The following is a 12,131-nucleotide window of genomic DNA, read 5'->3' on the forward strand; positions in this document are numbered from 1 at the left end:
GCAATCCCTATCAAAATAACACCAGCATTCTTCATAGAGCTAGAACAAATAATCCTAAAATTTGTATGGAACCAGAAAAGACCCTGAATAGCTAAAGCAATCTTGAAAAAGAAAACCAAAGCAGAAGGTGTCACAATCCCAGACTTCAAGCTATGCCACAAAGCTGTAACCATCAGGACAGTATGGTACTGGCATAAGAACAGACACTCAGATCAATGGAACAGAATAGAGAACCCAGAAATGGACCCACAAATGTGTGGCCAACTAATCTTTGACAAAGCAGGAAAGAATATCCAATGGAATAAAGACAGTCTCTTCAGCAAGTGGTGCTGGGAAACCTGGACAGCGACATGCAGAAAAATGAACCTGCAAGAAAGTGGACCACTTTCTTACACCATACACAAAAATAAACTCGAAATGGATGAGAGACCTCAATGTAAGACAGGAAGCCATCAAAATCCTCAAGGAGAAAGCAGGCAAAAACCTCTTTGACTTTGGCCGTATCAACTCCTTACTCAACACGTCTCTGGAGGCAAGGGAAAGAAAAGCAAAAGTGAACTATTGGGACCTCATAAAAAAAAAAAAAGCTTCTGCACAGTTCATAAAACAATCAGCAAAACTAAAAGGCAACCTACAGAATGGGAGAAGATATTTGCAAATGACATATCAGATAAAGGGTTAGCATCCAAAATCTATAAAGAACTTCTCAAACTCAACACCCAAAAAACAAATAATCCAGTGAAGAAATGGGCAAAAGACATGAATAGACACTTCTCCAAAGAAGACATCCAGATGGCCAACCGACACATGAAAAACTGCTCCACATCACTCATCATCAGGGAAATACAAATCAAAACCACAATGAGATACCACCTTACACCTGTCAGAATGGCTAACATGAACAACAGATGTTGGCGTGGATATGGAGAAAGAGGATCTCTTTTGCATTGTTGGTGGCAATGCAAGCTGGTGCAGCCACTCTGGAAAACAGTATGGATGTTCCTCAAAAAACTAAAAATAGAGCTACCCTACGACCCAGCAATTGCACTACTAGGCATTTATTCTCAGGATACAGGTGTGCTGTTTCAAAGGGACACATACACCCCATGTTTATAGCAGCACTATCAACAATAGCCAAAGTATGGAAAGAGCCCAAATGTCCATTAATGGATGAATGGATAAAGAAGATGTGGTGTGTGTATATACATACATACACACACACACACACACACACACACACACACACACACACTGGAGTATTACTCGGCAATCAAAAGAATGAAATCTTGCCATTTGCAACTATGTGGATGGAACTGGAGGGTATTAAGCTAAGTGAAATTGGTCATTCAGAGAAAGACAAAAATCATATGACTTCACTCATATGAGGACTTTAAGAGACAAAATAGGTGAACATAAGGGAAGGGAAACAAAAATAATATAAAAAGGGGAGGGGGACAAAACAGAAGAGACTCCTAAATATGGAGAACAAACAGAGGGTTGCTGGAGGGGTTGTGGGAAGGGGGAATGGGCTAAATGGGCAAGGGGCATTAAGGAATCTACTCCTGAAATCATTGTTGCACTATATGCTAACTAATTGGGATGTAAATTTAAAAAAATAAAAAATAAAATAAAAAAATGAAAATATTAGATGCCTAATAAGAAATAGGAAAAAAAAAAAAAGAAGAAACTCAGCTGGCCAGAAGCACTTGCTACTTCCTTATTACCAACTCCATTATTGGGAACAATGATGATTATTTTCATTGAGCTTTTATATTTTCATATTTTTCTAATTATCTACAATAAGTGTGTATTATTTTGTAATGGGAAAAGTCTTTAAGGTTTATCTCTGCTCTTCATTTTGGGATATCTCACCTGCAGGAGAGAGTCAGCCTTGTTCCTCAACATTAAATTAGAATTTGATGAAGGAAGAAAGGAGGAAAAGATGGAAGGAAAGAGGAAAGGAAGAAAAGGAAAAATGGGAGGAAGGAAAAGTAAAGAAACTACTAGGTTTCTATACAATTCTCAACCTTAACTAGGCCCCACTACCTGTTGGTAATCATTTTATTCATCTCATATCCGCTCGCCCTGCAAACACTGGAGTGAGCCTCAACCAAGTGCCCCCAAACCCAGCCCAGGGCAGAACTGCCTATCTGAGGCCAGCTCACACTGGCAATCCTCAGGTTGTGCTAATAACATGGCTTTTGCCTTACGTCACTTGTGGGGGGGGGGGGATGGTACGGTGGGAGGAGGGTGGTTCTTAAGCAGTAAAAATTAATTTATACAAGTGAGTCACATGTTTTCCAAATCTACAGTTCCTGGCAATTTCCCCATATTCCACAAGTTCTCCGACATTAACACACTCTGTGTTAGGATAATATCTAGAGATGTTCTCAATACGCAGAGAGGTTCTTCTGAGTAACCAGTATTTTTGTGTGTGTCTCATTACCCTCCCGGGGCTTCAAATTCCAGTTACTCTTGGCAGGCTACAAAATCACACCTGGACTCGACACTGCCTACCAATCATCACAACTCACATCGTTTTGTAACCAGTGACAAGACTCCCTCCACAAATCCGTGTTGAATTCCTCTTTGACGTTGCAGAACCACAGAAGCTCCTATAGGTTGGAATGCTCCTTTGAAGAATGACCCCATACCTGTCACACAGACCAGCATTAGATAACCAAAGATCACTTCCCAGCTTTGTAAATTTAGGCAAATTACTTAAGTGACTTTTTTTTTTTTTGAATGTTTATTTATTTTTTAGACAGAGAGATCGGCAGAGCGTGAGTGGGGGAGGAGCAGAGAGAGAGAGGGAGACACAGATTCTGAAGCAGGCTCCAGGCCCCGAGCTAGCAGCCCAGAGCCCAATGCGGGGCTCGAACTCACAAACCTTGAGATCATGACCTGAGCTGAAGTAGGGCGCTTAACTGACTGAGCCACCCAGGTGCCCCTACTTAAGTGACTTCTATTGGTTCTCAATGACCTCACCCATAAGCTGGGGATAAAAATAATAGTACTTACCAACAATGTTGTCAACGGGATTAACGAGTTAATAAAGGTAAACTACTTACAACAGAATCCAGCATGTAGTAAAGCATGCGATTATCATTATTATTATTATTCAGGGCTGCAATATGCCTTTACTCTCTTTGGATCTTATCAGCCTTCTTTTCTCTCTGTAGGGGCAAGATGCTAACCTAACACACTGTTTCTTTCAGGTGAAAATTAAGCAAACTCTGATCTTTTGGGAGTTCTTCAGAAATTCCGCAGCTGTGCTGCTCTCAAACAGTATCATGATTACTGTTAAAAAAAAAAAAAGTTTGGAATTATTTTCTCTTCTAAATGGTCAGGATTTTGCCAGGCAAGCTTATCCAAAGCCTATAACATTTTATCAAGTTAAAATGTAACAACAATTTGCAAAGATTTCAGAATTCTTTCAAGCCCTGTTCCCCCCAAATGAGATGTTGTCCGGGGCTGGCAGGGTGTGCGGGAAAGGACCGTCAGGGGTGAGAGTCAGTTCCGGTAACATGCAGGCCGGTGCAGGTGTGGAGAAGCCTCACAAAGTGCATATTAGTCCTAGATAAGATATTTGTAAAATGCTCTAAAATATATAGTTGAACTCCAGAGAAAGAAAAAACAAGCTTCCTAGGTGTTGAAGAAAAGTTTCCTGGGTGAACGGAGAAGTGCAGAGAAACAGCAGCTGAAACATCCATGGCCTCGAGGGCTAGGAGTCTGTCACCCCTCTCTCTCTCCCCCCTCCTCTCTCTCTCTCTCTCTCTCTCTCTCTCTCTCTCACACACACACACTGGGGGCCCCAGGCTGGTAGCAGGCAAGGAGTTGGAACTCAGTGGCTTTTGTCCCTCCCGGCCCCCACAAAAAAGTTCTTTGTTTTTAAGTTTTTATTTATGTAATCTCTACACCCAACGTGGGGCTCGAACTCATGACCCTGAGATCAAGAGTTGCATGCTCTTCTGACTGAGCCAGCCAGGAGCCCCAAAAAACTTCTACTGGATTCTTTTTTCAAATCTCCTGTTCCTCTAAATGGTGTCCTATCTTATCCCTTAGTGTCCAAGAAACCTGAAAGGATGCTCCTCTGTGAGAGGGAACTCAAAACAAAAGTACCCCTGATCCAGGATCAGGGAAGCTGGTAGTTTGCTTGAGATGCTGGGTGAGGGTGGGGGTTGGGGGGAGATAGGGTTGGGGGAGGATGGGCAGGGGCAGAGGCGAGGAGAACGAGTTCATGACCGGAAATCAAAACTCCAAGCCTGAGTGGATGAAGTGTAAATTTATGCTCACAAGTTGTTATAGGAATCCAAAGTTAAAACAAAACAAAACAAAAAACAGAAACAAAAAGAAAGAAAAAAAAAAAAAGGAATCCAAAGGTAATAAAAGTCACATAAAAACTCATCACTAGCATTGTTAGAAGAGTTGCAAATATCTTCTCCCAGATTGTGTGTTGTCTCTTAACTCTGTTCGTTATGGCTTCTATTATACAAAAGTTTTAAATTCTAATGTGGTTGGATCTGTAATAGCTTGGGCTTTTTGTCCTGGTTAAGAAATCCTTCTCTACCATGATATCATAGAGAAGGTCTCGTACAATTTCTTCTAAAATGCTTATTCACATTTAGATTTTAAGTCCAACTGCAATTTACTTTTGGATATGGTTTTGGATATGGCTTGAGGTGGGATCTAACTTTAGCTTTTCCATCTGGATACTAATTGTCCAGCCTTTTTCACTCAAAAGTTCTTTCCCTACAGACTTATGATGTCATGTTGGTCATACACCAATTTCTTCTACTTCTACATACATGTGCTCACTTGTTATTTTTTTTCCCATTGGTTTATTGCTCTCTCTGCCACACTTACTTAATATTTCATTACAGTAAATGTTAATATTTGGTAGTACGATTCCTCTCTTCTTGTTAACTGAAGAGTCTGAGAGTTTATCTCATTTGCGAGCGAGGAAGTTAGCCTGTTGCTGGTCCGTGTATACAAGCCCAAGACCTGAGAGGCTGACAGATCAGGGGCAAAGGACTTCAGCACTTACAGTGTAGCAGATAGTGCACATTTCAGATTCACCTCAGCTACCCTGGTCTCCAAGTCCCATGCGTGACCCAGAAGAGCTGAAATCAGTGCTGCACACATCACCGGGAGAAAACCAAGGTTAGGAAACCTGAAACTTTGAAGTCGGGGGTAATGCTAGCAAACCTATCCTTCCCTTTACCCAGGGAGAGACATTTCGTAAATATCCTGTACGTCCAACAAATCTGCCCTATGCCCTGGAGGGAGACATTATCTCTGTCTTCCAAGGCAATTTGCCATACAGATGTCCTTGAAATTCGAAAAAAAGCTGTCAGTGCCTGTGTTCAGATGTAGGACCCCAATGGAGCATTGTCCTCCAGCATCCGTTCTGCTTTGGTATTATTTTGCTTCTTGTGGCCCTTTATTCTTCCATATGAATTCTATTTGATTTTATTTAAATGTTTATTCTTGAGAGAGAGAGTGTGTGTGTGTGTGCACAAGTTGGGGAGCGGCAGAGAGAGGGAGAGAGAGAGAATACCAAGCAGGCTCCAAGCTGTCAGCACAGAACCCAACTCGGAACTTGAACTCACAAATTGTGAGGTCATGACCTGAGCCCAAGTAAGACACTTAACTGACTGAGCCACCCAGGCACTCCCTTCCCTGTGAATTTTAAAGTCAATTTGCATGGGCACCTGGGTGGCTCAGTCAGCTGAGTGTGTGACTTGGGCTTAGGTCATGATCTCGTGGTTTGGTTAGTGAGTTTGAGCCCCACGTCAGGCTCTGCGCTGACAGCCTAGAGCCTGGAGCCTGCTTCGGATTCCGTGTCTCCCTCTCTCTCTGCCCCTCTCCTGCTTGTACTCTGTCTCTTTCTCTCTCTAAAATAAATAAACACTAAAAAAATTAAATAAATAAATAAAATCAATTTGCATAGTTGTTTTGGATAAACTGTTGCAAGATATAAATCTATACAAATCACTTAAAAATATACTTTTTACAACCACATATACGTAATATAATTAATTAATAACCATAATTATATGCATGCAAAGCAATTAATAGCTTAAAGTGAAACCACAGGGGCTCCTGGCTGGCTCAGTCAGTAAAGCATGCAACTCTTGACCTCAGGGTTCTGGTTTGAGCCCCACTTTGGGTGTAGAGATTACTTAAAAATAAAATCTTAAAAAAATAATAAAAATAAATAAAGAGAAACCACAAATTAACAACAAAAATAGTTTTAAAAAGCAACAAAAAAACAACAGTAACTATAGCAACAAAACAGAGAGCCCTCTGGGATCTTGCAGAAGTAAATACAGAGTAGCCTTTTAATCACATTTCTCCAAATAGGGCACAAGGGACTCCCTGAAGTTTAAAAACAAAACAAAACACAAAAAATGAACTTCTGTTGAAAATAAAAACAAGCAAATTCACAAACACAAGAAAACCATCCGCTGCAAGAGACAGTCAACAACCCAACAATCTGAAGAAATACCAGAAGAATTTTAGATGATAGAATTATCTGAGAGAATAAAACAAGCATAATGAAAATTTATTTTTAAAAACTCATAAAGCAAAAATGGGAACCCAGAGAATGGAATGGAATAATGAAGAAAAGGAAGCTTTTGTAAATAGATCGAACAGAACTTCCAGGGAAAAAAATAATTGAAAACTGAAACTCAAAGAAGGGTAAAAGAGCAGATTAGGAAGAGCTAACAAGAGATTAGTGAACTGGAGGACAGCTCCGAGGAAATTGCTGAGATAGCTCAGAGATAAAGAAATGGAAAACAATACATGTATTCCTAGAATTATAAGGAAACTACAAATCACCAAGCACGAAAAAAGTCTTACAGGCAAGCAGATAGTGAGCAAAAGATACAATCTCACCTGCATGAAGTTCAAGAACAGGCAAAACTAATCCTATGATGTTAACTATTAGAATAGTGGTTATCTCGGGGTGGTGGGGCGGGAAGGGCGAGAGGGAAGGGTTCCCATTGAAAAGGGCACAAGGGTACCCTTCAGACACTGGAAATGTTTTACGCCTTCATGGTTACATGGCTGTATAAACACGTAAGAAGTCACTGAGCTTTACGCTTACAATTTTATGGACTTTGTGTATATTATTCCTTAATTAAAGTACTTTTGGGCACCTGGGTGGCTCATTGGTTAAGCATCCAACTTCAGCTCAGGTCATGATCACGCGGTTCATGGGTTCAAGTCCCCTGTAGGGCTCTATGCTGTCAGCGTAGAGCTTGCTTTGGATCCTGTGTTTCCCTCTCTCTCTGCCCCTCCCCATTCTCTCTCTGTCTCAAAAATAAATAAACATTTTAAAAAAGAATTTATTAAACAAATAAGTAAATAAAAATAAAAAAAAAATTTAAAAAAGGCAATCAGAAAAGAGGGGGAAAATTACCTACAAAGGGATGACAGCTAAATGAACAGAAACACAAATGGCCAAGATATAATTCAATGGTGACTTCAAAGTGCCAGGGAAAATAAACATCAGCTTAGAGTCCTTTACCCAGCAGAGCTATCATTAACAGATGAAGGGGACTAAAGACATCTCCAGGTCAAAACTAAAACAACCTCTAAAATGTGTGCTTTAGCAAGAAGCAAATCACATTAGCAAACAAGGTTAGTGAATATATATAAGCACTAGTTTCAATAATAATTATTTTGAAGGGTTTTCAAAATTAGGTGGGTTACACCGTAGACACACACACGTGCACGCACACAAAAGGACGCGTGACAAGGTTATTCACTGCTGTGTTGTTTGAAACAGCAAATTAGAGAGAACCTCAATATTCATCCATACATTGAAATACTATTTGGCCATTAATTTTTTGAGTATGGCATAGAATAAATGTATTTCCATATGAGTCAGATTTTTCCGACTCATTAACAGCTACAACGTGTCAGTTGGTTATAATGATGAACATGGATTTTTCATAGTTTCATACACTCCATCTACAGGGAAGGAATGAGTAATTGCAAACATTAAAATACAGGGGCACCTGGGTGACTCCTTTGGTAGAGCAGGCTACTCTTGATCTTGGGGTCATGAGTTCAAGCCCCACATTGGGAATAGAGCCTACTTAAAAAAAAAAAAACACTTTGACAATTGCTCAGTTTAAAAAAAATGCAGGACAGAGTGTACAATGTCCTACCATTTGGGTCAAATCAAAACAAAAGAATCCATCACATAATTGTCTTAGATACAATATCTCTAGAAGAATCAACTTGAAACCGGCAAAGGTGATTGCCTTCACGAAGAGGAAATGACTGGCCATGAATACTGGTAGACTAGAGACATTTCACTCTCTATATGTCCTTTTATACCTTTTGAACTTCCTATCATTTGGATATATTATCTAAGCAAGAATTCAATGTCCTGTGTTGTTTGGGTGGAGACTATAGATAGTAACTTCAGACATGTTTCAGGAGATATACATGTTAAGATTTTAAGAGTAAACACACACACACACACACACAGGGAATTGAACATACAACTACGATGGCACAGGATACAAAAAGGGATAAAACAAATTATCCTGAGCCTTTAAAAAAAAATGATTTGAAAGTCACATATGTTTCCTTTTCTGTGAACTGTCTTTCCACACATTTGCCCTCTTTTCTATTAGATTGTTGATCCTTTTTGTTACTGATATCCAAGGGCTCTTTGTACATTAGGGAGAGAAGCCCTTTATGATAGAAGTTGTAAATATTTTTGCCCAGTTTGTCACCGATTTTATTTAATGTGGACAGCTTTCAATACTTTCTTTTGAGTCTTAGAAAGGCTTTTCTCACTCTAAGGCTGCAAATGAAACGATCCCATATTTTCTTCCAATGCGTCCCTAGGTCCTGCATGAGTTTCCCATTTCCCCGGGCAAACTTTTCTTACAGGCAAGAGCAGTAGTGGATACATCTGCATGTCAGTCCATGGGGCCTAATGTCCTTTGTGTGATTTCTCCTGTAGTTAATAAATTTCTCCTGAAATCTTCAATTTCTCTCTAATCACTCATTAGTGTCCTATATGACCTAGACAATGGAAAAGTGTCAACAGTGAGTTTGAAAAATAATTTGGTTTCATCCCCATCAGAGATAAGGGGATTGAGGTTAAGAGATGTTAAGAAGCATCTCACAGTTAGAAAGTAATGGGGTTGGAATCGAAACTCAGGTAGTTGCTACAGAGTCACAACCTTAACCCCAAAGGTCATAGTGGGTACAACCTAGAAATACTGATTTTCTTTTCTCTTTAAAAATTGCTGTCAATATCTGGAAAATGAGGGCAGCAAAAAGATAAGTGATTTTCTAAAACAGACTTACAAATACTAAATGGGTGAATTATGAAACATAGTTTATAAATCTGATTTGTTCATTTATCCACTGACAGTAATACTGAACACTTTGCAATTTATAGTGTTCTCACAAAGATCACGTAATGTTACTCTTTCAACAGCAGGTATTTTAGCTGTTAAAATAACATTTATCCTATAGTAGAATGAGAGGGAAAATGCTGTATGTACAATGTTATTCACTGTTGTTATATCAGCAAAGAATTGGAAACAGCTTAGATGTCCTTCTTCTAACTAAGGGACTGAAAAGCAGAGCAGAACAATGTGCGTATCATGCTACCATTTGTGAGCAAATGCATATTTCAACTTCTTCATCCATCTGAGGTTCTAAATTCAGAAAATGGTCTGTTCAATATTTCTTTCATCATTGTTATAGGAAAGACTGTCCCATTTAAGACATACACCTTGGCCACACTCAAGATGTGTTTCATTCATTCACAAGGTCAGTCGATTCAACCGCAACTATACTTCTCTATTCTTTTAGGTGTCCGTTCATCAGCCCGCCTCTGGCTTGTGTGGTGACTGGTGATTCTCAAAGCAGAACAACCCTTTTATCTTAATTTTGGTATTGGTGATAAAGACGATACTGATGATAGAGAACAACATTGACGAAATGCGATGGCTTCACAGACTTCTTTCTTTCAGAATTTCGTTCTTTGTCTTACTTTGTGAAATTTATTTTTGTTGCTTGCTACACAAATGCATACTCTAAGGCAGATTTCATGGCATTGCATAATTTAACAGCTTTCTGTCCAGCATCCTTTCCGCAGCAGGTGCTAAATGCATACTCTCTGAATAGACATAGAATGTAGATCTCAAATGATCTCATTTAAATGCTCATTTAAATCTCTTGATATCTTATACACAAAGATCATGGTTGCAATTCTGGTTGCACACCAGAGTACACACCGTCTGAGGGAAGATGATCATATTTCCTGACTTGTGGATCCATCCACCATGTGGCTGGTCCACTCAAGCAAAGCCTTCATTGGATCTCTTTGTGGATTCTTACACCTCATTCACACTCCTCCCTTTCTTTGTTGGTCTTCATAACTCAATTTTGTTCTTTAACAGGCAAGTCATCTATTGAAAGAAATCACTAAAGGTGTGCCTGGCTGGCTCAGTCAGTAGAGCATGTGACTCTTGGTCTTGGAATCGTGAGTTTAAATCCCATGTTGGGCACTGAGTTTACTTAAAAAAAAAAAAAAAAGGAAATCACTAAAATCCTTAAGGGGTGCCAGCTCACTTGTGTGTGTGTGTGTGTGTGCCATTGGAGCCCAAGAGAACTGGGGGCAGTGCCCCTTCATTCAAGGTTGACATAAGCTGCCAATCCCATCCGTGATCACTTATCAGCAACTCCCGCTCCTTCTGCGGGAGGCTGGCCTCCACCAGTCTTTTGGCATTCTGTGTAATACTGGATACATCAACTCATCCCTCTTCTTCTGCTCCTCCTTCTTCTTTTTCTTCTTCTTCTTCTTCTATTAATTTATTTACTTTGAGAGAGAATGAGAAAGGGGAGGGGCAGAGAGAGAGGGAGAGAGAGGATCCGAAGCAGGCTCCAGGCTCCAAGCTGACAGCAAGAGCCCGGTGCAGGGTTTGAACCCACAAACCATGACATCGTGACCTGAGCCAAAGTCAGACACTTAACTGACTGAGCCACCCAGGGGCCCCAATTCATCCTTGTTTTTAACTAAGCCCCATTGTCCTTTCCCTGGTGACTCTTTCATTATGCAGGGCAGAGCAAGGGTCAGGCAAACTGGCTGATGACAGCTAATCCAGGGAACTTGGAAAAAAGATGGTATGAGTAGCACCCCTCTTCCACCTCTGTCAAGTATTCTTGCCAGAAAATCAAATCTGAATCAGCTCATGCCTCTCCATCCTCTATATCACTTCACAGGAAATGTAAGGCACAGAGAAATATGTGAAATACACCATAATGAGGCAACTAGCAAAATCCAAAATATGGGAAATCCTACAGGACAAATGATTTGGTCGGTGGAAACAAATTACAAAAAGGGAAAAAAAAGAGATTAAGGATTTATAGATTTAAAGATATTGAAGAAAGAATAGAGTAGATGGAGAAAGGAACTGTGAATGTCTTTAGTTGTGACAACAATATAACTATGGGTGTAAGTAAGGAGTCCTATCTTTTATGGTACTATTTACAGATGTAAGGACAGGTCCGGGATTTGCTTCAGAATGGGACATGAGGGGGCTGTGGATGTAAGCAGATTGGCCACGAATGGAAAATTGGCCATGAGTGGAGCTCAGTGATGGATGCGCCAAGGTCCACTGTACTAATTCTCTATGTTGAAGTTCTCCATAATAAGTGTTTAGAAAAAAGATTGGGTTAAAGTCAGACATTAAAGTCACTGAAGGTTCTGGGCAGGTGTTTGAAGCCGAGGTGAGTTGAGTGGATCAGAAGGAGCGCAGCTGGTGACCTGAGTGGGGAAAACTGACTTGGGGCAGAGCTGCACCGAATGCAGTCTGAGACCCCTGAGTAGGAAGGTTTAAGTAGACAGATGGGAACCCAGGGTCGGAGCCTGGAAGAGGTCTGCAGTCCTATACTTAGGACAATTACAGCCACAAGCACAGAGAAGCTTTCAAGAGTGCAGAAAATCAGTGATCACACCCTAGGGAATGAACCACCTTAGGGTTCAGAAGGAAAAAAAAATAAAAGGAAGTCTGCTGAGCCAACAAGGCAGATAATTAGCCCAAGCCTCCTCCTAAAGTTTCCGTTAGTTGTACTAAATGATAGGA

This window comes from Neofelis nebulosa, chromosome 3, assembly GCF_028018385.1.
Source record: "Neofelis nebulosa isolate mNeoNeb1 chromosome 3, mNeoNeb1.pri, whole genome shotgun sequence".
Lineage (NCBI taxonomy): Eukaryota > Metazoa > Chordata > Mammalia > Carnivora > Felidae > Neofelis > Neofelis nebulosa.